We start from the raw sequence: 27,685 nt of genomic DNA, 5'->3' as shown, positions 1-27,685 counted from the left end.
ACAACCAACACCAAAGAAATACAAACAATTATAAGAACATATTATGAGCAACTCTATGCCAGCAAATTAAATAACCTGGAAGAAATGGGTGCATTCCTAGAGATGTACCAACTACCAAAATTGAACCAGGAAGAAATAGAAAACCTGAACAGACCTATAACCACTAAGGAAATTGAAGCAGTCATCAAAAATCTCCCAACAAACCAAAGCCCGGGGCCAGATGGCTTCCCAGGGGAATTCTACCAAACCTTTAAGGAAGATTTAATACCTATTATCCTGAAACTGTTCCAAAAAATAGAAATGGAAGGAAAACTTCCAAACTCATTTTATGAGACCACGATTACCTTGATCCCCAAACCAGAGAAAGATTCCATCAAAAAGGAGAATTACAGACCAATATCCTTGATGAACATGGATGCAAACATTCTCACCAAAATACTACCCAGTAGGATCCAACAGTACATTAAAGGGATTCCTCACCATGACCAAGTGGGATTTATCCCTGGGCTGCAAGTTTGGTTCAACATCCACAAATCAATCAACGTGATACAATACATTAATAAAAGAAAGAACAAGAACCCTATGATCCTCTCAATAGATGCAGTAAATGCATTTGACAAAGTACAGCATCCTTTCTTGATCAAAACTCTTCAGAATATGGGCATAGAGGGTACATACCTCAATATCATAAAAGCCATCTCTGAAAAACCTACAGCCAATATGATTCTCAAGGGGGAAAAGCTGAGACCTTTTCCCCTAAGGTCAGGAACATGTCAGGGATGTCCACTATCACCACTGCTATTCAATATAATATTAGAAGTCTTAGCCACAGCAATCAGACAACAAAAAGAAATCAAAGGCATCCAAATCGGCAAAGAGGAAGTCAAACTCTCACTCTTTGCAGATGATATGATACTTTATGTGGAAAACCCAAAAGACTTCACTCCAACACTGCTAGAACTCATACAGGAATTCAGTCAAGTGGCAGGATATAAAATCAATGTGCAGAAATCAGTGGCATTCCTATACACCAACAACAAGACAGAAGAAAGAGAAATTAAGGAGTCGATCCCATTTACAATTGCACCCTAAACCATAAGATACCTAGGAATAAATCTAACCAAAGAGGCAAAGGATCTGTACTCAGAAAACTATAAAATACTCAAGAAAGAAATTGAGGAAGACACAAAGAAATGGAAAAACGTTCCATGCTCATGGATTGGAAGAACAAACATTGTGAAGAGTCAATGCTACCTAGAGCAATCTACACATTCAATGCAATCCCTATCAAAATGCCATCCACTTTTTTCAAAGAAATGGAACAAATAATCCTAAAATTTGTATGGAACCAGAAGAGACCCCGAATATCCAGAGGAATACTAAAAAGAAAAGCAAAGTGGGCGGCATCACAATTTCAGACTTCCCTCTCTAGTACAAATCTGTCATCATCAATACAGTATGGTACTGGCACAAAAACAGACACATAGATCAATGCAACAGAATAGAGAGCCCAGAAATGGACCCTCAATTCTATTGTCAACTCATCTTTGACAAAGCAGGAAAGAATGTCCAGTGGAAAAAAGACAGTCTCTTCAACAAATGGTTTTGGGAAAATTGGACAGCCACATGCAGAAGAATGAAACTGGACCATTTCCTTACACCACACACAAATTTTTTGTATGGAACCAGAAGAGATCCCGAATAGCCAGAGGAATCTTGAAAAAGAAAAGCAATGCTGGCGGCATCACAATTCCAGACTTCCAGCTCTATTACAAAGCTGTCATTATCAAGACAATATGGTACTGGTACAAAAACAGACACATAGATCAATGGAACAGAATCGAGAGCCCAGAAATGGACCCTGAACTCTATGGTCAACTCATCTTTGACAAAGCAGGAAAGAATGTCCAATGGAAAAAAGACGGTCTATTCAACAAACGGTGTTTTCCTTACACCACACACAAAAATAGACTCCGAAAGGTTGAAAGACCTAAACGTGAGACGGGAGTCCATCAAAATCCAAAAGGAAAACACAGGCAGCAACCTCTTCGACCTTAGCTGCAGCAACTTCTTCCTAGAAACATCGCCAAAGGCAAGGGAAGCAAGGGCAAGAATGAACTATTGGGATTTCATCCAGATAAAAGCTTTTGCACAGCAAAAGAAACAGTCCACAAAACCAAAAGACAACCGACAGAATGGGAGAAATATTTGCAGATGACATATCAGAAAAAGGGCTAGTATCCAAAATGTATAAAGAACTTATCAAATTCAACACCCAAAGAACAAATAATCCAATCAAGAAATGGGCAGAAGACATGAACAGACATTTTTCCAAAGAAGACATCCAAATGGCCAACAGGCACATGAAAAAGTGCTCAACATCGCTCGGCATCAGGGAAATCCAAATCAAAACCTCAATGATATACCACCTCACACTAGTCAGAAAGGCTAAAATTAACAAGTTAGGAAACAACAGATGTTGGCAGGGATGCAGAGAAAGAGAAACCCTCCTACACTGTTGGTGGTAAAGAAAGCTGGTGCAGCCACTTTGGAAAACACTATGAAATTCCTCAAAAAGTTGAAAATAGAGCTGCCCTATGACCCAGGAATTGCACTACTGGGTATTTACCACAAAAATACAAATGTAGGTATCTGAAGGGTTACGTGCACCCCAATGTATATAGCAGCAATGTCAACAATAGCCAAACTGTGGAAAGAGCCAAGATGTCCATTGACAGATGAATGGATAATGAAGATGTAGTATATATACACAATGGAATATTATGAAGCCATGAAAAGGAATGAGATCTTGCCATTTGCAATGACGTGGATAGAACTGGAGGGTGTTATGCTGAGTGAAAAAGTCAATCAGAGAAAGACATGTATCATATGACCTCACTGATATGAGGAATTCTTAATCTCAGGAAACAAACTGAGGGTTGCTGGAGTGGTGGGAGTGTGGGAGGGATGGGGTGCCTGGGTGATAGACAGTGGGGAGGGTATGTGCTATGGTGACTGCTGTGAATTGTCCAAGACTGTTGAATCATAGATCTGTACCTCTGAAACAAATAATGCAATATATGTTAAGAAAAAGAAGAAGAAGAAGATTGCAGGAGGGAAGAATGAAGGGGAGTAAATCGGAGGGGGAAACAAACCATGAGAGTCGATGGACTCTGAAAAACAAACTGAGGGTTCTAGAGGGGAGGAGGATAGTGGGATGGGTTAGCCTGGTGATGGGTATTAAAAAGGGCACGTTCTGCGTGGAGCACTGGGTGTTATGCACAAAAAATGAATCATGGAACACTGCATCAAAACCTAATGATGTAATGTATGGTGATTAACATAACAATAAAAAATTTAAAAGAAAATAAAAAGGGAAAAAGAAAAATTAAAAAAAAGAAAATTAAAAAAATTAACTTTGAAAGACTAAAGAATCATGGTAAAAAAAAAAAAAAAAAAAGCCATGAATTCTATGTGCAGTATTCCCCTAGCGAAGTATTTCGATTTTGTGCTTTGCTGCTCTATCACTTGCCAGTAGCGCCTGACAGAGGCCCCCTCCTCCACCATCTAGCTTCCCAAATATCGCCTCAGATTCACTTCTCCTCACACCCTACCTTCCAGAAAGTGGTCGCTTTTCCGTTCAGAGAGTTGCTGCTATTCTTTTCTTTGATTTCCTGTTGAGTTCTTAGGTGTTCAGAATGGTTTGATCCCTATCTATCTGAATTCCTGGGACCAGACAAAATTTAGGTCTCCTACTCCTCCGCCATCTCTTAATAATCCTTTTTATGTACTGTTGGATCCTATTGGCTAGGATCTTTTGTGAATTTTGGCCTCCATATTTGTAAGGTTATTGTCTATAATTCTCCTTATTGATGGGGTCTTTTTGTGGTTTTGGGATCGAGGTAATGCTGGCCTCATAGAATGAGTTTGGAAATTTTCCTTCCATTTCTTTTTTTTTTAAAGATTTAATTTATTTATTTGACAGAGAGAGATACAGCGAGAGAGGGAACACAAGCAGGGGGAGTGGGAGAGGGAGAAGCAGGCTTCCCACTGAGCAGGGAGCCTGATGTGGGACTCGATCCCAGGACTCTGGGATCATGATCTGAGCCAAAGGCAGACGCTAAATGACTGAGCCACCCAGGTGCCCTCCATTTCTATTTTTTGAAACAGAATCAGTAGAATAGGTATTATTTCTTCTTTAAATGTTTGGTAGAATTCCCCTGGGAAGCCCTTGGGCCTGGGATCTTTTTGGGGGGAGACGTTTTTGATTACCATTTCAATTGCTTGCTGGTTATTGGTCTGTTCAGATTGTCTATTTCTTCTTGTTTCAGTTTTGTTAGTTTATAGGTTTCCAGAAATGCATCTATTTCTTCCATATTGCCTAATTTGTTGGCATATAGTTGCTCGTAGTATGTTCTTAAAATTGTCTGAATTTCCTTGGTGTTGGTTGTGATCTCTCCCCTTTCATTCATGATTTTATTAATTTGGGTCCTTTCTCTTTTCTTTCGGATAAGTCTGGCTAGAGGCTTACCAATCTTATTAATTCTTTCAAAGAACATGCTTTTAGTTTTGTTGATCTGTCCTACTGTTCTTCTGGTTTCTATTTCATTTATTTCTGCTCTAATCTTTATTATTTCTCTTCTCCTGCTTGGTTTAGGCTTTATTTGCTTTTTTTTCTCCAGGTCCTTTAGCTATAAGGTTAGCTTTTGTATTTGAGATTTTTCTAAAAATTTTTTGTATTAATTACAATGTACTTGCCTCTTAGGACCACCTCTGCTGTATCCCAAAGGTTTAGAACAGATGTGTTTTCATTCTCATTAGTTCCCATGAATTTTTTTGATTTCTTCTTTAATTTCCCAGTTGAACAATTCATTTTTTAGCAGGATGCTCTTTAACTTCCAAGTGTTTGAGTTCCTTCCAAATATCATCTTGTGATTGAGTTCCAGTTTCAAAGCATTGTGGTCTGAAAATATGCAGGATATAATCTCAATCTTTCGGTACTGGTTGAGACCTGATTTGTGACCCAGTATCTGATCTACACATAGCCTTCACTCTCTTCTTAGGCAAGGAGAAGCATCAGGTTGTCTAGACTCTCAGAAAGCAGCTTTATTTACAGGTGCATGTGCAGGGCCCAAGGTCTCCTGGGTTGTAAAAGCAGAAAATAATGAGACCTTTTGTACAAGAGAGAAAGAAAATGGGTTTTACTTTAAGAGAAAGTGAGTACTTCTATCTGTAGAGAATAGTTGAAATCAGATGTCTTAATTTTTTGAAAGTTGAAAAGGAAAAAAAAGTCAAACCTCTGGGAATGTTTATTCTCAGAAATAGAAAGAGACACAGTCCTTATCTAGAAAGAGTGAGCCGGTGAATGTTGGACCCAGTTTTGGCCCGGGGCTCCAGGGCAGTTAGTACCCTGTGGATAGCTGTTGAGGTCTTGGAAAGTGCTGAGGAATGCTCTGAGGATCCCAGTTAGGCATGCTTGGCCTGGTTCTGTGTCTGGAGGAGTTAGGACTGCCTGGACCAACAAAGTCCTACACCTGAAACTAATATTACATTGTATGTTAACTAACTGGAATTTAAATAAAAACTTACCAAAAAAAAGGTGGAGCCATTTCTAACAGTGACACCACGTGGCAGTGATCAAACGCCAAACTTTTCTTGCTGGGTTTTGGAGTCTTTAAGCCCCTATACATCTGTAATTTGGGGTTTTAGAAAATTCATGGTACAGTGGCAACCCAGAGGAAGATACTAGCTTTTTTCCCTAACATAGCATATTAATATTTGAACATTTAATTCAAATATTAAGAGATGTGACTATTTTTACCAGTATTTTGTGGAGCAACCAAAACTGGTATGTGAGGTCTATATTAACATATAGAAGTCTTTGAGATATTCAGGATAAAAAGCACTGTTTTAGTGAATAAAACAGGAAATATACACCATGATAAAAAAAAGTATAAGCCCAATATTATCAATATAAAGGGATTAAAATATTCATTAATTTCAGATCTCTGGGGATCTATCTGGTACAAATCAAAAGGTGGCCTAGTGAGTTGAGAAAGGTAATGGGTCTCCCAGAAGCTGGTCATCCCTCCTTGGCTTTGTACAAAGTCTATTCATCCAGGAGAAAAATACTGATAATTGTCTGGAAGGTACAAGAAGTAATTATTCTTTGCTCTGGGTATAAGTTGGAGGGAATGAAAAATACAGTAGTTAAAGCAAATAGTTTTCTTTCTTTTTTAAAAAAAGATTTTATTTATTTATTTGACAGAGAGAGACACAGTGAGAGAGGGAACACAAACAGGGGGAGTGGGAGAGGGAGAAGCAGGCTTCCCGTTTAGCAGGGAGCCTGATGCAGGGCTTGATCCCAGGACCCTGGGATCATGACCTGAGCCAAAAGCAGATGCTTAATGACTGAGCTACCCAGGCGCCCCACAAATAGTTTTAACATTGGAGTCTAATCTGACCAATGACAGTTCAGAAAAATCAAAATAGAAGAAAAGAAGATGAAAAAATAGTTATAAATAAACTTGGGTGCTGTGAAAGATAATCACAGCTGATTATTTAAATTTTAATAATTTTAGGTTGTTCAAAATTCAGGTACCAATTTTTTGTTAAATATTAAGGGGTATACTTCAAACACCTTAATTAGAAAATGTGTCATCACTGAAAATCTAGAGTAATGATCCTAGTCACACACTTTAACCCAATAGGAGGTGACAGATAATAGTTCCACTATCACACTGCTTGCCTTTAGGACCTAAAAACCTGACTGATCTGTGACTCCTAAAGAAATAATCAGTGATATGTACAAATAATATGTATATACAATAATATTCATTGAATTGTTTATTATAACAGTGAAAAACTGAAAACAACATAAGAGACTGGTGATTGAGGATTCATTAAATAAATTCTGGAAGGTCCATCAGGTAGATTAAAATCATGGCTCAATATATATCTATTATATATATAATTTGTTATACACATATAATATATATATGCATAGGCATAGAAGAATCCCCAAAAGACATACCTCAAATTTTAACTGGGTGATGGAAGAATTTTTTATTTTTTAAACATCTTTTAAAAAAGATTTAATTTATTTATTTGAGAGAGAGAATATGAGTGGAGGAGGGAGGGGCAGAGGGCCAAGCAGACCCCTTGCTGAGCATGGAGTGGACATGGGACTAGATATCAGGACCCTGAGATCATGACCTGTGCTGAAGTTAGTTGCTTAACCAGCTGAGCCACCCAGGAACCCCAGAACCATTTTTAAAAAATAAACATAATTTAGTTTTTTTTTCTTAGAGACAGAGGGAGAGAGAGAGGAAGGAGCGGGGGGGGGATGGAGAGAGAGAGAATCTTAAGCAGGCTCCATATCCAGTGCAGAGAATGACCCAAGGCTTGATCTCACAACCCTGAGATCATGACTGCACCAAAATCAAGAGTCTGCTGCTTTACCAGCTGAGCCACCCAGGCATCCCTAAAATAAGCTTATTTTAGATTCATGGAAAATCTACAAAGATAGCACAATGGGTTCCCATAGGCAGCACACGCAGATTGTCATATTTTTTTTATTTTTTATTGTTATGTTAATCACCATATATTACATCACTAGTTTTTGATGTAGTGTTCCATGATTCATTGTTTGTGCATAACACCCAGTGCTCCATGCAGAATGTGCCTTCTTTAATACCCATCACCAGGCTAACCCATCCCCCTACTCTCCTCCCCTCTAGAACCCTCAGTTTGTTTTTCAGAGTCCATCGTCTCTCATGGTTTGTCTCCCCCTCTGACTTACTCCCCTTCATTCTTCCCGTCCTGCTATCTTCTTCTTTTTCTTTTTTCTTAACATATGTTGCATTATTTGTTTCAGAAGTACAGATCTGTGATTCAACAGTCTTGTACAGATTGTCATATTATTAATATCTTACATTAGTATTGTACATTAAGCACAATTAATGACCAATGCTCACATATGATTATTAACTAAAGTCTACACTTCTTCATATTTCCTTTGTTTTTACCTAATGTCCTTTTTCTGTTCTAGGATCCCACATAATATATAGTAGTCATTACATGTGGCATGTCTCCTATGCTCCTTTTGGCTGTGAAAATTTCTCAGATCTTCGTTGTTTTTGATGATCTTGACAGGTTTTTTTTAATGTTAAGTTAGCCAGCATATATTACATCGTAAGTTTTTGTTGTGGTGTTCAGTGATTCATTAGTTGCATATAAGACCCAGTGCTTATCCCAAAACATGCCCTCCTTAATACCCATCACGAGGTTATGCTATCTCTCCAAACCCCTCCATTCTGTAACCTTCAGTTTCTTTCCCAGAGTTGTCACATATTCTTTCAGTTTCTGCCTGTCCTGGAAACTCTTTCTATCCATTCATTCTAAAGACAATCTTGCTGGGTAATGTATTCTTGGCTGCATGTTCTTTTCATTTAGTAGCCTGAATATGTCCTGCCAGCCTTTTCTGGGTTGCCAGGTCTCTGTGGACAGGTTTGATGTTATTCTGATGTTCCTCCCTCTGTATGTAAGAAATCTCTTCCCCCTAGCAGCTCTAAGAATAGCTTCCTTGGTTCTAAGATTTGCAAGCTTCACTAGTACATGTTGGGGTGTTGCTCTATTTTTCTTGATTTTGAGAGGAGTCCTCTCTGCCTCTTGGACTCAAATGCTTGTTTCCTTCTCCAGATTATGGAAGTTCTCAGCTATGATTTGTTCAAATACACCTTCTAGTCCTCTCTCTCTCCACCCTCTCGGGGATCCAAATAATTCTGACATTGGAGCATTTCATGGCATCATTGATCCCTCTAATTCTAATCTCATGTGCCACTAGCTGTTTATCCCTTTCTTCTGTATTTTCTTTCCTTTCTATCAGTTTATCTTCTAGGTCATTAATCTGTTTTTCTGCTTCACTCACCCTGGCTGTTAGAGTATCCAGTTTAGACCACGTTTCATTCATAGCACTTTTAAGTTCTGCCTCATTAGATCTCATTTCTGCCCTTAGAGGTTCTATATAGTCACTAAACTTTTTTCAAGCCTAGCTATTGACCTCATGATTGTTATCCTAAGGTCCCTATAAAACAGGTGCATCTTGCTTGGGTTGTGGTCAATAATTTGGACTCTGTACATTCCCTCAAACTCCCCACAACCAATGACTAAGAGGAAGAACCCCCAAAATAGGTAAGACTCAGAGAATGTGACTTCTGCCACAGATTTACAAATGGACACAGATATAACCAAGATGTCGGAGATGGACTTCAGGGTAACAGTTATGAAGACGATAGCTAGAATGGAGAAATCGATTAATGGCAAATAGAATCTCTAAGGGCAGAAGTGAAAGCTGAATTGGCAGAACTTAAAAATGCTATCAATGAGATCCAATCTAGTCTAGATACTCTAACAGCTAGGGTAAACGAGGCAGAAGAATGAATTCGTGATCTAGAACACAAATTGATAGAAAAGAAGGATAAAGAGGATGCCTGGGAGAAGCAGCTTAAAATTCATGAAAACAGAGGTAGGGGGAAAGATGGTGGCGGAGTAGAGGACCCTAGTCCAACCGATCCCTGGAATTGAGCTGGATATCTACCAGACCACTCTGAACACCCACAAAATCAGCCTGAGATGTAAGAAGATAGGTCTGGATCTCTACAAAATCACAGGCAGTTGGTTTCAAGGTACAAAGTGGGGAGCCTTGATTCCGCCAGGAGATATTGGAGGATAAACGAAAGGGGGAGGAAGTCTGGCCATCGGGATCCTACACCACTGGTGAGACATAGTCTCTGTGCCTGGGGACCAGGCACAGATCTGCAGACCGGTAGCTATGGGGAAAGGACTTTAGAGCAGCCCCCCAGATGGAAACCCAGAGCTGTGGGGCTGCGCATGTGAACTGGGGGCAGCTGGTGGTTTTAGAAGCACAAAGGGCAGAGACGTTCCCCAACCTGAAGGTGAGGACTAGGAGCACTGCTAAGGGGTGCACAACCCAGGACGCTGCAGTTTATAGCAGCACAGACAGAAACGGAGATATTGCGACCTGGAGAGCTCACTAAAGAACAGACTGCGATCTCTCTGCTCTGAGGCAGAGGGCCGGAAACAATCTCTGCTGCTCTGACTCTCGGAAGAGATGCAGAAAGCCACCAGGGAAAGCCACCAGAGAACAAAAACCCCCCAAAACCGGTTCTCACTGAGCCCATCCCCTGCCACAGGGGGCAGGGCAACTCTGCCAAACAGGGTTGCCTGAGTAACAGCGTGGCAGGCCCCTCCCCCAGAAGACAGGCTGAAAGAACAAGAGGCCAGCAACTCTAAGGTCCCTAGAAAACAGGTGCATCTTGCTTGGGTTGTGGTCAACAATTTGAACTCATACATTCCCTGAACCACCCCTGAACAGAATGACTAGGAGAAGGAAACCCCAAAATAAGAAAGACTCAGAGACTATGACTTATGTCACATTTACAAATGGATTCAGATATAAGCAAGATGTCAGAGATGGAATTCAGGCTAGCAATTGTGAAGACAATAACTAGAATGGAGAAATCAATTAATGGCAACATAGAGTCTCTAAGGGGAAAAATGAAATTCAGGCAGAATTTAAATAAAATGCTATCAATGAGATCCAATCTAATCTAGATAATCTAACAACTAGGGTAAGTGAGGCAGAACGAATTACTGACCTAGAAAACCAATTAATAGACAAGAAGGGAAAAGAGGAGGCCAGGGAAAAACAACTCAGAATCCATGAAAATAGAATCAGAGAAATAAGTGACACCATGAAACATTAGAATGTCAGAACTACTGGGATCCCTGAGAGGGTGGAGAGAGAGAGAGGACTAGAAGATATATTTGAGCAAATCGTAGCTGAGAACTTCTCTAATCTGGGGAATGAAACAAACATTCATGTCCTAGAGGCAGAGAGGACCCCTCCCAAGATCAAGGAGAACAGGCCAACACCCCAGCAAGTAATAATAATAAAACTAGCAAATCTTAGAGCCAAGGAAACAATCTTAAGGGCAGTTGGGGTAAGAGATTCCTTACATACAGAGGGAGGAACATCAGAATAATGTCAGACCTATCCACAGAGACCTGGCAAGCCAGAAAGGCCTGGCAAGACATATTCAGGGTACTAAATGAGAAGAACATGCAGCCAAGAATACTTTATCTGGCAAGGCTGTCATTTAGAATGGATGGAGAGATGCAGACCTTCCATGACTGGCAGAAACTGAAAGAATATGTGACCACTAAGCTGGTCCTGCAAGAAATATTAAGGAGCGTTCTATAAAAGGAGAAGGACCCCAAGAGTGATATAGAACAGAAATTTACAGGAACAAACTATAAAAAAAAAGGCCTTCATAGGCAACATGATGACAATAAATTCATATCTTTCAATAGTCACTCTCAACATGAATGGCCTAAATGCTCCCATAACATGGCACAGGGTTGCAGATTGTATAAAAAGACAGCACCCATCCATATGCTGTCTACAAGAGACTCATTTTGAACCTAAAGGTACATCCAGACTGAAAGTGAAGGGATGGAGATCCATCTTCCATGACAATGGACCGCAAAAGAAAGCTGGCGTAGCAATTCTTATATCAGACAAATTAGATTTTAAACTAAAGACTATAGTTAGAGACACAGAAGGACACTATATCATTCTTAAAGGGTCTATCCAACAAGAAGATCTAACAATTGTAAATATCTATGCCCCCAACATGGGAGCAGCCATCTACATAAGCCAACTGTTAACCAAAATAAAAAGTCATATTGATAACAATATGTTAATTGTAGGAGACCTCAGTACTCCACTCTCAGCAATAGACAAATCATTAAAGCAGATCAACAAAGAAATAAGAGCTTTGAATGAAACACTGGACCAGATGGACCTCATAGATATATACAGAATATTTAACCTTAAAACAACAGAATACTCATTCTTCTTGAACACACATGGAACTTTCTCCAGAATAGACCACATACTGACTCAGAAATCAGGTCTCAACTGATATCAAAAGATTAAGATTATTCCCTGCATATTCTCAGATCATAATGCTTTAAAACTGGAACTCAATCACGAGAAAAAATTTGGCAGAAATTCAAATACTTGGAAGCTAAAGACCACTGTGCTCAAGAATGTTTGGGTCAAACAGGAAATCAAAGAAGAACTTAAACAATTCATGGAAACCAAAGAGAATGAACACAATCAGTCCAAAACCTATGGGGTACTGCAAAGGCAGTCCTAGGGGGGAAATACAGAGCCATCCAAGCCTCACTCAAAAAACAGAAAAATCCCAAATTCACCATCTAACTCTCTACCTTAAAGAACTATAGAAAAAGCCACAAACGATGGCTAAGCCATGCATTAGAAGAGAAATAATTAAGATTAGAGCAGAGATCAATGAATTATAAACCAGAAACAGTAGATCAGATCAACGAAACTAGAAGCTCATTCTTTAAAGAATTAATAAGATTGGAAAACCACTGGGTAGACTTATCCAAAAGAAAAGAGAAAGGACCCAAATTAATAAAACTATGAATGAAAAGGAAGAGATCACAACTAACATCAAAGAAACAGAAATAATTACTAGAAATTATTATCAACAACTATATGCCAATAAGCTGAGCAACCTGGATGAAATGGATGCCTTCCTGGAAATCTATAAACTCCCAAGGTTGAAATAGGAAGAAATTGACGACCTGAATAGACCAATAACCAGTAATAAGATTAAAGTAGTGATCAAAAACTTCCCAAAAAACAAGACTCCAGGACCTGATGGATTCTCTGGGGAATTCAACCAAACATTCAAAGAAGAAATAATACCTATTGTACTGAAGCTGTTTCAAAAAAGAGAAACGGAAGGAAAGCTTCCAGACTCATTCTATGAGGCCAGCATTCCCTTAACCCCAAACCAGGCAAGGACCCCATCAAAATGGAGAATTTCACACCAATATCCCTGATGAAAATGGATTCCAAAATTCTCAACAAAATCCTAGCTAATAGGATCCAACAAACATCAAAAGGATCATCCAACATGACCAAGTGGGATTTAACCCTGGGATGCAGGGATGGTAAACATTTCAAATCAATCAATGTGATAGAACACATTAATAAAAGAAGAGACAAGAACCATATGATCCTCTCAATTGATGCAGAAAAAGCATTTGAAAAAATACAGCATCCTTTCCTGATTAAAACTCTTCAGAGTATAGAGATAGAGGGAACATTCCTCAAGTTCATAAAATCAATCTATGAAAAACCCAAGCGAATATCATCCTCAATGGGGAAAAGTTGAGAGCCTTTCCCTTAAGATCAGGAACACGTCAAGGATGCCCACTCTCGCCACTATTGTTCAACATAGCACTAGAAGTCCTAGCAACAGCAATCAGACAACAAAAAGAAATAAAAGGTATTCAAATTGGCAAAGAAGAAGTCAAACTCTCTCTCTTTGCAGATGACATGATACTTTATGTGGAAAATCCAAAAGACTCCACCCTGGAATTACTAGAACGCATACAGCAATGCAGTAATGTGGTAGGATACAAAATCAATGCACAGAAATCAGCTGCTCTCTTATACACTAAAAATGCAACTGTAGAAAGAGAAATTAGGGAAACAATTCCATTTACAATAGCACCAAAAACCGTAAGATACTTCGGAATAAACCTAACCAAAGAGGTAAAGGATCTATACTCTAGGAACTACAGAACACTCATGAAAAATATTGAAGAAGACACAAAAAAGATGGAAAAATATTCCATGCTCATGGATCAGAGGAATAAACATTGTTAAAATGTCTATGCTACACAGAGCAATCTATACCCTCATTGCCATCCCCATCAAAATTCCAATGACATGAACCATGAGAAACTATGGACTCTGAGAAACAAACAGGGTTTTAGGGGGGAGGGGGAGGAGGGATTGGTTAGCCCAGTGATGAGTATTAAGGAGGGCATGTACTGCATGGAGCACTCAGTGTTATACAAAAACAATGATTCATGGATCACCACATCAAAAACTAATGATGTATTGTATGGTGACTAACATACATAATAAAATTTTTAAAAATTCCAATGACATTTTTCAAAGTGCTGAAATAAACAATCCTAAAATTTGTATGAAATCAGTAAAGATCCTGAATCGCCAAGGAAATGTTGAAAAAGAAAAGCAAAGCTGGGGCATCATGTTGCCCGATTTCAAGATATATTACAAAGCAGTGATCACCAAGACAGCATGGTACTGTCACTAAAACAGACATATAGACTAATGGAACAGAATAGAGAGATGATGGACTCTGAAAAACAAACTGGGGGTTCTAGAGGGGAGGGGGTGGGAGGATGGGTTAGACTGGTGATGGATATTAAAGAGGGCACGTTCTGCATGGAGCACTGGGTGTTTTGCACAAACAATGAATCATGGAACACTACATCAAAAACTAATGATGTGATGTATGGTGATTAACATAACAATAAAAATTTAAAGTAGAATAGAGAGCCCGGATATGGACCCTCAACTCTATGGTCAAATAATCTTCGACAAAGCAGGAAAAAATATGCAATGGAAAAAAGACAGTCTCTTCAATAAATGGTCCTGAGAAAATTGGACAGCCACATGCAGAAGAATGAAACTCAACCATTCTCTAACACCATACACAAAGATAAACTCTGGATGATAGACCTCAATGTGAGACAGGAATCCATCAAAATCCTAGAGGAGAAGATAGGCAGTAACCTCTTTGACATCGGCCATAACAACTTCTTTCAAGATTCTTCTCCAAAGGTTGGTGAAAGAAAAGCAAAAATGATTTTTGGGACTTCATCAAGATAAAAAGCTTCTGCACAGAAAAGGAAACAGTCAACAAAACAAAGAGGCAACCCACAGAATGGGAGAAGATATTTGCAAATGACACTACAGATAAAGGGCTGGCATCCAAGATCTATAAAGAACTTCTCAAACTCAACCCCCAAAAAACAAATAATCAAGTCAAAAAGTGGGCAGAAGACATGAACAGACACTTCTCCAAAGAAGACATACAAATGGCTAACAGACACGTGAAAAAATATTCATCCTCATTAGCCATCAGAGAAATTCAAATCAAAATCACATTGAGATATCACCTTACACCAGTTAGAATGGCAAAAATTGACATGGCAAGAAACAACAAATGTTGGAGAGGTTGTGGAGAAAGGGGAACCCTCTTACACTGTTGGTGGGAATGCAAGTTGGTAGCCACTTTGGAAAACAGTGTGGAGGTGCCTCAGGAAATTAAAAATAGAGCTACAGTATGACCCAGCAATTGCACTACTGGGTATTTACCCCAAAGACACAGATGTAGTGAAAAGGAGGGCCATATGCACCCCAATGTTCATAGCAGCAATGTCCGCAATAGCCAAACTGTGGAAAGAGCCGAGATGCCCTTCAACAGATGAATGGATAAAGAAGATGTGGTCCATATATACAATGGAATATTACTCAGCCATCAGAAAGGATGAATACCCAACTTTTATATCCACATGGATGGGACTGGAGGAGATTATGTTAAGTGAAATAAGTCAAGCAGAGAAAATCAATTATCATAGGGTTTCACTTATTTGTGGAACATAAGGAATAGCATGGAGGACATTAGGAAAAGGAAGGGAAAAATGAAGAGCAGGAATCAGAGGGAGAGATGAACCATGAGAGACTATGGACTCTGAGAAACAAACTGAGGGTGTTAGAGGGGAGGGGGGTGGAGGATGGGTTAGCCTGGTGATGGGTATTAAGGAGGGCATGTACTACATGGAGCACTGGGTGTTATATGAAAACAATGAAGAGTGGATCACTACATCAAAAACTAATTTTGTATTGTATTGTGACTAACATAACATGATAAAATAAAATAAAATAAAATAAAAATCAGTTGCATTTCTATACACTAATAATGTGACTAAAGAAAGAGAAATTAATGAATCGAACCCATTTACAATAGCACCAAAAACCATAAGAATCGGGCACCTGGGTGGCTCAGTTGGTTAAGCAACTGCCTTCGGCTCAGGTCATGATCCTGGAGTCCTGGGATTGAGTCCCACATCAGGCTCCCTGCTTCTCCCTCTGACCTTCTTCCCTCTCGTGCTATCTCTCATTCTCTCTCTCTCAAATAAATAAATAAAATCTTAAAAAAAAAAACCACATAAGAATCTTAGGAATAAACCTAACCAAAGAGGCAAAGAATCTGCACTCTAAAACCTACAGAATACTTATGAAAGAAATTGAGGAAGAGAAAAGAATGGACAAACATTCCATGCTCATGGATTGGAAGAATAAACATTGTGAAAATATCTTTGCTGCCTAGAGCAATCTACTCTTTTAATGCAATCCCTATCAAAATACCATCAGCATTTTTCAGAGAACTGGAACAAATAATCCTAAAATTTGTATGGAACCACAAAAGACCCAGGGGAATGTTGAAAAAGAAAACCAAAGCTGGGGGCATTACAATACCTGACTTCAATCTATATTACAAAGCTGTGATCATCAAGACAGCATGGTACTGGCACAAAAGCAGACACATAGATCAATGGAACAGAATAAACACAGAAATGGACCCTCAACTCTATGGTCAACCACTCTTTGACAAAGCAGGGAAGAATATCCAATGGCAAAAAGACAGTCTCTTCAATAAATGGTGCTGGGAAAATTGGACAGTTTTATATCAAAGAATGAAACTGGACCATTCTTTACACCATAGACAAAGATAAAGTCAAAATGGATGAAAGACCTCAATGTGAGACAGGAATCCATCAAAATCCTAGAGGAGAACACAGGCAGCAACTCCTGTGACCTCAGCTGCAGTACCTTCTTGCTAAACACATCTGTAAAGGCAAGGGACACAAAAACAAAAACGAGCTTTTAGGGTTTCATCAAGATAAAAGCTCCTGCACAGCAAAGGAAACAGTCAACAAAACTAAAAGCCACCTATGGAATGGGAGAAGATATTTGCAAATGACATATCAGATAAAAGTCTAGTATCCAAGATCTATAAAGAACTGATCAAACTCAACACCAGACAAACAAACAATCCAGTCAAGAAATGGGCAGAAGACATGGACAGACACTTCTCCAAAGAAGACATACAAATGACCAATAGACACTTGAGAAAATGTCCAACATCTCTAGCCAGCAGGGAAATACAAATCAATACCACAATGAGATACCACCTTATATCTGTTAGAATGGCAAAAATTAACAAGACAGGGATCAACAAATGTTGGTAAGGATGTGGAGAAAGGGGAACCCTCTCACATTGTTGATGGGAATGCAAACTGGTACAGCCACTCTGGAAAACAGTATGGAGGTTCCTCAAAATTAAAAATAGAGCTACCCTATGACCCAGCAATTGCACTACTGTGTATTTACCCCCAAGATACATATGTAGTGAAACAAAGGGGCACCTGCATCCCAATGTTCAAAGCAGCAATGTCCACAATAGGCAAACTGTGGAAGGACTTGAGCTGTCCTTTAACAGATGAATGAATAAAGAACATGTGGTTTATTTATAGAATGGAATATTATTCAGCCTTCAGAAAAGATGAATACCTACCATTAAATCAATGTGGTTAGACCTGGAGGGCATTATGCTGAGCGAAATAAGTCAATCAGAGAAAGACAATTCTTTTATGGTTTACTCATGTGTGTAATATAAGGAATAGTGCAGAGGATCATAAGGGAAGTGAGGAAAACTGAATGGGAAGTCATCAGAGAGGAGACAAACCATGAAAGAATCTTGACTCTGGGAAACAAACTGAGGGTTGTGGAACGGGAGGTGGGGGGGAATTGGGCAACTGGGTGATGGGCATTAAAGAGGTCATGTGATGTTATGAGCACTGGGTGTTATAGCAACTTATGAATTATTGAACAGTAATCTGGAACTAATGATGTACTATATGTTTTCTAATTGAATTTAAATTAACCTATTAATTAAATTTTTAAAAAACCTCATCACCAAATCCAACGTTATGTAGATTTTCTCCTTTTTGCTTCTAGAATTTGTATAGTTTTGTATTTTCCATTTGGAGTTAATTGTTTTGTGTGTAAGATCTATGTTTAGATTCTTTTTTGTTTGCATATAAATATCCAAATCTCCAGTATTATTTGTTGAAAAGCTTACCACGTTTCAATTGAGTTGCTCTTGCACCTATGTTGAAATCAGTTGGCTACATTTATGTGGGTCTACTTCTATGCTTTCTATTGTGTTCCACTATCTATTTGTTGATTCTTTTGTTAATACCAACGTTGTCTTGATTTCTGTAGTTTTATAGTAAGTCTTGAAGTGGGGTCATGTCAGTCCTCCAACTTTGTTATTTGGTATTGTGTTGGCTATTCTAAGCCTTTTGCTTTTTCACATAAATTCTAGGATGAGTTTATCAAAGTCTACAAAACAGCTTGTTGGGATTTTGATTGGGATTGTGTTGAATCTATAGATCAAGTTGGAAAGATTTTTTTGAATGTGTTTTTGTTGTTGTTGTTGCTTTCCAAGTTTTCTGAATTTGGTATTTAAAACATGCTGCAAAATACATGAGGGGAGCTTGTACAGTTTATCCTCAGCCTCCACTAAAGTTTACCCTCAGCCTCCACTCCAGCTATTAGGTGGATACCCTCACTACTCTTTAACACTGTGGTTTGCTTCTGTGTACCAAGTGTATGCCTTGGAGTCTCTTTCAAACCATCTCTGATTCTCATTATAAGAGCGGTTGCTTCCATTCATCTCAGTCTTAGCATGGGGAGATTTCTGGATAGTCCCAGCTGTCCTCCACTGTCTTGCACAAAACTGACACCAGTCTGCCACTCCTATCCTGGTGCTTTCCTTTGGGTGAAAGTATCAGCTGCAGAAAATGCTTTCTTTTTCAATCTCTTTTTTTATTTATACCTGAGACAAGGTTGATACAAGTTCATTTAATCCCGTTATTTATGATTTATAGAAAGTGGTCAGATAGCTCAGAAGGGAATATGGGCAAGTGTAGTTGACTTTGGTGAGAGTGTGAAATAGGAAGACCCCAGAGTTGTGTCACTGCTAGGAAAAGGAAACATGCTACGGTATTGGGGACCAAGAACACATGCACATAAGGGGAGCTGAGGGCCCCTGGCAGGGGTACGTGTATCAGGGAGCAGTCTTAGTGGCATTCAATCTCTCCTGGGACTTCATCTTTATCAAATGAAGAAAATCCATCGAACACTTGTTGCAGTTCTCCTTAAAAATGAGTACTAGATTCTTTACTACACAGTTCCATTTCTATTCCCATTACTGAAATAGCTCTAGATTCACCCTCCTTTCCAAAAGCATGAAGTGATTTCTAACTGATTTAGTCAGCTGAACAAATGCAATTAAATAAAACGATATTAAACAACTGCTTTCCTCTTCCAGATGAAGAATTTTAAACTCTTCATACATTTGATGGGTTCCCTGAAGCCTTCTCACTACCTTTGGGAAGTGAGTTGACTCCAACCTAAATGGACCCCAAAGCTGCCATGAGCACAATGAGCAGCTTAGATCTTTGGATCTTGTTTTGGAGTTTTGAGGAACTAGTGGTCACTAACTTTGTGCTTCATGCACTCCATAGTGGGTCTTAGTCCCAGAGGACAAAGGGATGTTAGTTGGGGGCAGTTGTTATCCAAGGCGAGTGGTGAGAGTGGGTGGTTGGGAGGGTCAGGATGGGAGGACAGCTTTAGGATTTTTTTTACTTTAATCCAAGTAGTCAAAGAAAGAATTGGCATTTGTGAATACCTTCTAGGACCCAATTTCAGGTTATGTGTGGTTGGGAATAAAAAAGATAGGAAACACCATGCTGTCCACCAAAATCTAACTGGGGAGATGTGATATGTTCACGCAAGAAAAAGAACACGTAAGTCTATATGAACTTGCTAATCTGAGTCATAGCTTCCACATGGTGTAGATGATATGAAAAAGGATTGGCTTTACCTACAAGTGCTGTGTAGGGCCCAAAATGTGTGTTGAGCAATTTTAATTAATACTCTAGTGGATAAAAAAGCAAATTCCTGGTACATCAGCATATCATTAAAATTCTGTACTTTAAGGACAATTTGATTTTGCATGACTTCTCTTACAATGGTCTCTATGTTAAAGGTCAGAGAGGGTGAATATTAAAAGGTATTCTCTAATGCTCCAATTAAACATAAGAGGTACTATTCCTATTCCCTTGCTTTCCCATCCATTTCACAATAAGAAAACAGGCTCAGAGAGGTTAAGTAACTTGCTCAAGGTCAACCAGCTACTAAATCTGCCTTGCTCCAATGCCCATGTTCTCTCTTTTATTCCATACAGACTTTGGAGTCTGAGCATAAGTGGAAGAAGCAGGATTCCAGACCACAAGGCTAGTCTGCCTCGGTAATGATACTGACCCTCCAAGCATGTGGGCATTTAAGGGGTGTTTAAGTTTAGGCCTGGAGTGGTAGGAGGAGCTGGAAACTGGGGGCTCCTACACTAAGGCTATTTGGGTGCTGAATAGAATAAAATAATAGAATAGAATAGAATAGAATAGAATAGAATAGAATAGAATAGAATAGAATAGAATAACAGAATAGAATGGAATAGAAAAATAGAACAGACGAGCATCATAGTAAGACTTGTGGATATTATTAATTAGCACTCTGTTGAAAGAAGTAGGGAAAAGGGAACTCCAATGACAGATGAATTTTCAGTTCACTTATTGATCCTGAGATGTTCCAACAGCCTTTGCTGGCACCAAATTACCACTACCAGCTAATCTCAATTTTCTTGATCTGACCGAGGAGAAGCATCTCTAACTCTAAACACTGGCTATTCACTTGGCAGTGCTATTTAATGATAAACAATGGCTCATCTGAATCCAGTGCACAGTCTTCTTTGAATTCCATCTAGGATCACTTATAAGAGGACTCCCAGTAACCCTGTATGTTGGGGTATGAGGCAGCTTCATTCTTTTCTTTCCCAATGCATGGTATATGCAGAGGCACAGTCAGTGTAAGCAACCAGCTGGCAATGGACCTGTAGGTGGCCAGTGTATAGATATTACAACATTTTACAGAGCTCTTCTCTTGTAGTCTAATGTCTTATTTGATATTCACAAGGAGACTGGAATTACACATCAATCACAATGCTACCACATTTTAGAACAAGGAAATGAAGGTCCCAAGAAGTGAGGTTTTGCCCACATTTACACAGCTGGGGAGGCTCCCTCCATGCGTGGGTTATCTCCACTCTTTTTTCCCCTCTTCACCCTGATCCTTGACCTTCCACTGACTCCAGCGCTCCCCTTGTTGAAGTTCTACTCTAGCGGTACACATTCTTCCAAGACCCTTCCTTCATGTGTCTCCATGTTGACCTTTCTCTGAAGTTGGTTGTAACAGCTTCAAAAATGCTTGCTGGGTCTACACTTTGACACTTGAACACATGCTAGGTCATTTACACTTGAACATGCTCTATTGTTTGCATATGTTTTGTTTTCCCACCAAGTCAGGGTCCGTATAAGTCTTGTATGTGTTGCTGGCATAGTGCTTGGAACATGCGTATTTTGAGTTGAGCACTTACTTTAAAACCACCTGCTAAATTTTAATACCATGGCTCTTCATAGCCAGAGAACAAAGCACAAACTTAAGATTTACACTATTTTTGTAACTTCTTTTTTATCTTTCACCTCGCTGAGCCCCAGGTACACCTGGGTTCCACATACACCCGGCCATCTGTCTGTCAGCTCATAAGTTCCCACTGAGCCTGTGCACGTGGTATAATTTCTGTGTTGTGTCCCTTCCTCATTTTCTTCATCACCTTCTCATGTTCAGCACATTCATTCTTTTCTCTGTGCAGACCAGACTTCCCTACACTGCCTCCTCTCTCCCAAAGGAGAATGAGAGAGCTTTCCATCTATGTTCCTATAGACTGTATGTCCTTATTTTTCTGATGGCATTGCTCTCATTAAAACACAGTCTTCCCTCATAAATGGATTCTGAGCTTTTTAGGGTAAGAACTGTCCTCACCATCTCTGTACACCCAGCACCTAGCAGAGAACCTGGCCATAGCAATATTTGTACAATGAATGCAAGATGGATGCTGCTTACACTGAGCAGAAGGATCTCATTAAAAGTTAATTAGCCATTAAATATTCAGATGGGAAACATACCTGGAAAAATTAACAAGGTAAAGAATAGGATGGCTTAAAACAATTTTTTTTTTTTTACACTAAACTGCCTTAAGTTGCTCTGAGGCAGTGAAAGGGCAATTGTTGCTGGAGCAAATCTCTCCCCCTGCCATAAGAGATATGGGGTTACCTGAAAAGTGAAGACTGTTGCAGAGCTGTCTACTGCATTCCCTATTAGGGGCCCTCCCTCCCCTCTCTACATGGGCTGGGGTTCCCAAAAGGCAGAGTTAGGCTTCCTGCTCTGTGCTCCCCCAGTTGTGTGTGTGCTCAGGTAGGAGATAGTGTGAAATGCTGTCTCACATCTGTGTCCTCAGCCCCTGGAGCTTCTGGAGGTTTGCAGCGGGCACTCTGACTGTGGTTCACAGCAAGGCCTGGCACCTAAGTATCAGTAGACATTTTTGATCAGTACATGAATGAGTGAGTACGGGTTATAACCATCTCTTCTGCACTCCTGCTCAGGGTGCACTGAAAGGAGTTCTTTTCTCAGTCTTGCTCAAGTTCTTACTCTCAGCACCTCTTTTATCCCATTACCATTTCTACTCTTCTTGGGCTTTTTCTGTGTGTATATGTGTATATCTGTGCATGTATGTGTACATATGTGTGTATGTGTGTATATACATATGTTTGGGGGAGGATGAGTGGTAGAGTTGTCTAAAGGCAGCCCAAAGAAACAAAAATATAAAGAACAGCTGGTTTTATAAAAAGACTGGGACCTCCACTCTGGAGAATGCATGTCTCCGATGACAGAGCCAAACAAGCAAAGAGGGAGTGTCTCAAGTCTGCAGTGACTGCATGGCTTTCCAAGTAAGAACCACTTTGAAGGAGTATGTGATAATGAACATTACTTTTAATTCTTGTTTATACTACATCCCGTATTACTGTCTAGGAAGTCAGAGGACTAGTGATCTTAAAGGCAGAAAGAGTGTACATTGCCCCAGAACCACAAATAATCCACATACAATGTTGATGGTAGAGTTGCTTAAACACTCATACCAGAGGCACAGGAAGCCAACCACATGCCAGCATCCCTAATCACCATGGCAGCAAAACTATAGTGCTTGTAGAAACAGAAAAGCTAATCAGGTAAAAGGGCGACTCTCATGAAGGAGCGAAAGAAACATGAGGATAGACCTGACCATAGTCCTTGCAGTGAGTTTGATGATAGTCCTTGCAGTGAGCTTGATGATACTTTAAAGAATACAAGTATAGAGAAGCTAATGAAATCATTAATAGGGAAGTCTGCTTTAGACAAACAAATAATAGATTTTATTGTTATAGTTTCATTAGAAAGATAACAAACTCCCTCAAGAAGGATGAAGGACCATAATTAAAAGGAAATTCTGAACTTAACCTTTTCCCAGATTTGTTTTTGACTTAGTTCTATTTATGATCCAAAAGCAATTAAGAACCCGAGGACTAGTAGAAAATGTACTTACCTTCAATTCTGAAGCAGGAACTTTCTGGCTGAGATGACTGAGAATGAATGAGGTTTGAAAGAAAAGCAAGCAAGTGGGCCTTGGGCCGGAAAACACCAGAACATATGCATCACTGGGAGAGACAGTTAGTTTGTTATCATAACCTTGAGTAAATGTCATTATGAAGTGAACTGCATATTTCTGGTAATGTGAAGTTAGAGAAATGGAAAGAAACAATTAGATTAGGACATAATTTCCACAGCCTCAGCTAGACAAGGTCACTTCCAATGTTTATTACAAGGTTTATGGCATATTATGGAATTGAGATCTTCCTCTTTTTTTAATATCATTTTAGAATTGCATTTAATTTTCAAGATAGGAAATTCAATAAACTGAGGTTTTGAGGAAATGATTTTGGTAGAATTTGTTTTAAAATTTCCAGCAAACTTCTCAAGACCTCATGAACATCTGCCTCATTCATCTCATTAAGAAGAAGGAAATAACCCTATTGTCCATATTTCACAAGTTCAAATAGTGAGACGGGGGAATTGTGTTGCTCAAGGGCACCTCATGGAGCACTGGCCAAGACAAGGAAAAACCCTCCCTTCTGCCAGTTCTTCTCTATCATAAAACTGCACAGAAACCATCATCAATCATTCCATTATCCAAAGCAAAATTGTTTAGTTTTAAGTACAATATTGTTGGTTTTCTCTTTGCTAAAACTTGCAGGGCAGGAATACTGTTGGTATCAGGCACAACAACCTGCATGTTTAAATGCAGCCTCGGGCCAAATTTTGGGATGGACCCGGGCTTTGAGGTAGAGTCCAAACCAGTGCCCATTTCTTTATTTTTTTTTAAGATTTTATTTATTTATTTGAGAGAGAGAATGAGATAGAGAGAGCACGAGAGGGAAGAGGGTCAGAGGGAGAAGCAGACTCCCTGTTGAGCAAGGAGCCCGATGCGGGACTCGATCCCGGGACTCCAGGATCATGACCTGAGCCGAAGGCAGTTGCTTAACCAACTGAGCCACCCAGGCGCCCACCAGTGCCCATTTCTGAAAATACCAGCTCCAGCCCCAAGCTGAAAGATGTTCACATGTGGGTGGTCTGGAAAGGGCTGAGGACAGAGGTCTGAGTTTGATTTTCCAGGCATGGAAATACATTTTATAAAGTGACTTCCCTCTGGCTTGTCCCTGAAGCAAAGCATGTTCTCTCTGGGTGCCGCCTGACCCAAGGTCATTCCAGGCTTAAGATTGTTGCTCTAGCAACATGCCCTGGGGCTCAGATGAGGGTATTTCACAGGCATCTTTTCCCCACCAGAATCACATAGTTGAGACACTATATAAAAGCTGGGCAGGGCCTTCAGAAAGCCACTGTTTATGTTACCTGGAAAAGAAGAGACAACTTGTCCTTAACCCTCAGACTTGCAGCATTGTGGAACCTTTGTCAAAGATCTGTAGATGTGATTAGCTAGTTGGGAAAACTGGTGGCAGGATCCAGGGAGTGAGCCCCAGGCAGGTTGCGGAAGGAGAGGTGTTAGAGCACAGGGTGCTCTTGGAAGAAGGCAAGCCTCAGCAGCTGCCTTCTGTGTGCAGTCCTGGAGAGATGAAAGAAATTTCAAGGATGGGCAAGGTGACCTAAGGGTTTGGCTAAGTCCTAGGAAAGAGAGTTGGTTTTGCTATTTTAGTTCTTCCCTTTTTTGCAAGGGTGGGAGGGCTGATCTCCCTCCAATTATGCAAGAAAATAGGGCAAAAATCTCTTGGAAGAAGCAGAGTAGAAATAACATGAGATTTTGACCCAGAGGCATGGGTTAGGGTTCTGACTCTGCTGGGTTTCTGGGTCTCCAGTGTCCTCATGTTAAGTGGGTTGTTGTGGGGATTAAATGAGATTAAGTCTTTGAAAATTCTTAGAGAACTGTGCAATCAATCATACACCAATCCCTGTGGTTCTCCTTACAGCCGGGTCCAAAATATGATTGAAAGAGTGGTCTTTTTTTAAAAGTGACCTTAGCTGGAGAGAAACTCATTCAGTTGATGAACAATAAAAAGCAAACTTGTGAACTGAGACGCTGGCCACACAACTGCAATGATGGGTGCTGCAAGTGCACTGCATGCCACACCAGCCCACGTCTTTTTCTCTGAGAGGGTGGAAAAGAGGATTGTAGGGAGCATGCATAGAGCTCTCTCTCTTCTTGTACAACCCAACAGCTCAGACACTTTTGCTCTTCACAGCTCCACCACCCTCCTCAGTGTTATGCTGCCTTTGTAGAAAAGAGAGGAAGAGAGGGAGAAAGGGGGGGAGAGGTAAGAGAGGGAGAAAGAGACAGAAGGGGAGAGAGAAAGGGAGAGAGAGAGAAAGAGAGAGGGGGAGAAAGACAGAGAAAGAGGGATATGCAGAATGAGAGAGAGAGGGAGCAAGACAGAGAGAGAGAGGGAGGGAGGGAGAGAGAGAAAGAGAAAGAGAGGGAGAGAGTGTCGGGGGGGGGGTGACTGAGTAAAGAGACAGAGCCTGGGGAAGGATATGGAATGGGGAGCAAGAAGACACAGGGGCAGGTGTCCTTCACATATGAAGGGCTGTGCCATTTGCACAACACATACAATGCTGGGTGTTGAAAAGTAACTCTGTAAAGACACACTTCTCTTGTATTTCTCCTTTACTTACATGCTCACAATAACTTCTAATGCCAGATGTGTGGGTGGCTTTCCACAATCAAGCAATGATCTGACACCAGATGATGTCCTAAAATTCAATTAGGTTCTGATATTATCTATCTGGAGAGAGTATTAGGGCCTATAGGATAAGGGCTTAGATCCCACAAAACTGCTCCCCACTTCAGATGCCAATTGCAAGTCCCAGGTTGTCACTTGTGCTTCTGAATTTATAAATCTAGGTTCCCACGACCCCTTCCTTGGGTTGTGTAATTTGCTAGAATGGCTCACACAACTCAGAGAAAAACTTAGGTTTCCTGGTTTATTATAAAGAATATTATAAAGGATACAAATGAACAGCCAAATGAAAATGTAGATGTGTTCAGCAACCCAGAAACTTCAAACTCTGTACTTTGGGGTGTTTATGGAGGCTTAATCACATAGGTGTGATCTCACAGTTGCCTCGTTAGAAGAAAAAGCACCCCTATCACCCGGGATCATCCAAGGGATTTAGGAGCTCTGTGTCAGGAACCAAGGTCAAAGATCAAATATTAGAACAAAGATGCCATTAGTGTAATTACCACTCAGGAAATTACAAGAATTTTAGTAGCTCTGTGCCAGGAACTGGGAACAGAGGTCAATATATATTTTTTCTATTGCTTCACACATCTTTGCGAAAATATGCCACTGAAGCAATAATAAGAATTTACATTGGAGGGCGGAAAAGATGGCAGAGGTGTAGGGGACACTCTTCCAACCAGTCTCCTGAATTTAGCTGGATATCTACCAAACCATTCTGAACACCCATGAAATCAGCCTGAGATGTAAGAATATATATCTGGGTCTCTACAGAATATATCTGATGGTCTCGAGGTATGAAGCAGGGAACTGTGATTCTGCCCACAGATATCGGAAGATAAACAGAAAGGGGAGGGAGCCGCCATAAGCTGGCACGGGGAAGGTGATATAACACCAGGGCACAAAGGTGTCCCATGCTGGGGACTGGTCACAGATTTGCAGACCAGTAGTGGCAGGTAAAGGACTTTAGTCCAGACCCCAGACAGGATCCAGGAGCTGCAAGTGTGCGAATGCAAACTGGCAGCTCGCAGTTTTAGAAGCACAAAGGGCAGAGATGTGCCTGGCCCTGGGTTCCACCACTGGGTATGTTGCTGTGGGGCACACTACCCAGGAGACTCTGGTTTTTAGCAGCACAGATAGAAATGGAGACAGCGTGGCCTGGAGAGCTCAGTGAAGAGCAGATTGTGATTTCTCTGTCCTGAGACAGAGGTTTGGAGGCAGTCATCTCTGCTCTGTCTCTTGGAAGAGACACAGAAAGCCACCAGGGAAAGCTACCAGAGAACAAAAGCCCCCCCCCAAAACCGGTTTTCATTGAGCCCACCCACTCCCCCCCCCAGAGGGGGCAGGGCAAATCCACCCAGGCAGGGTTGCCTGA

At 40.3% G+C, this 27,685-nt stretch overlaps 1 protein-coding gene across 1 annotated transcript in view; it reads right to left on the bottom strand.

Annotated features, from left to right (window-relative positions):
* MC2R (melanocortin 2 receptor) overlaps positions 1-23,690 on the bottom strand; it is an 83,870-nt gene extending 60,180 nt beyond the window's left edge. The window contains exon 1 of the mRNA XM_073888033.1: positions 23,607-23,690. The gene's annotated coding sequence lies outside the window, so the exon portion shown is untranslated. The remainder of the gene's footprint in view (positions 1-23,606) is intronic.
* Between the last annotated feature and the right edge of the window lie 3,995 nt (positions 23,691-27,685).

The sequence above is a fragment of the Callorhinus ursinus genome, unplaced genomic scaffold (genome assembly GCF_003265705.2).
Source record: "Callorhinus ursinus isolate GAN/ISIS: 27379988/994484 unplaced genomic scaffold, GSC_fseal_2.0 scaffold86, whole genome shotgun sequence".
Taxonomy (NCBI): Eukaryota; Metazoa; Chordata; class Mammalia; order Carnivora; family Otariidae; genus Callorhinus; species Callorhinus ursinus.
Note: the sequence above shows the minus strand (reverse complement) of the source record. Positions and strands in the feature narration are given on the sequence as shown.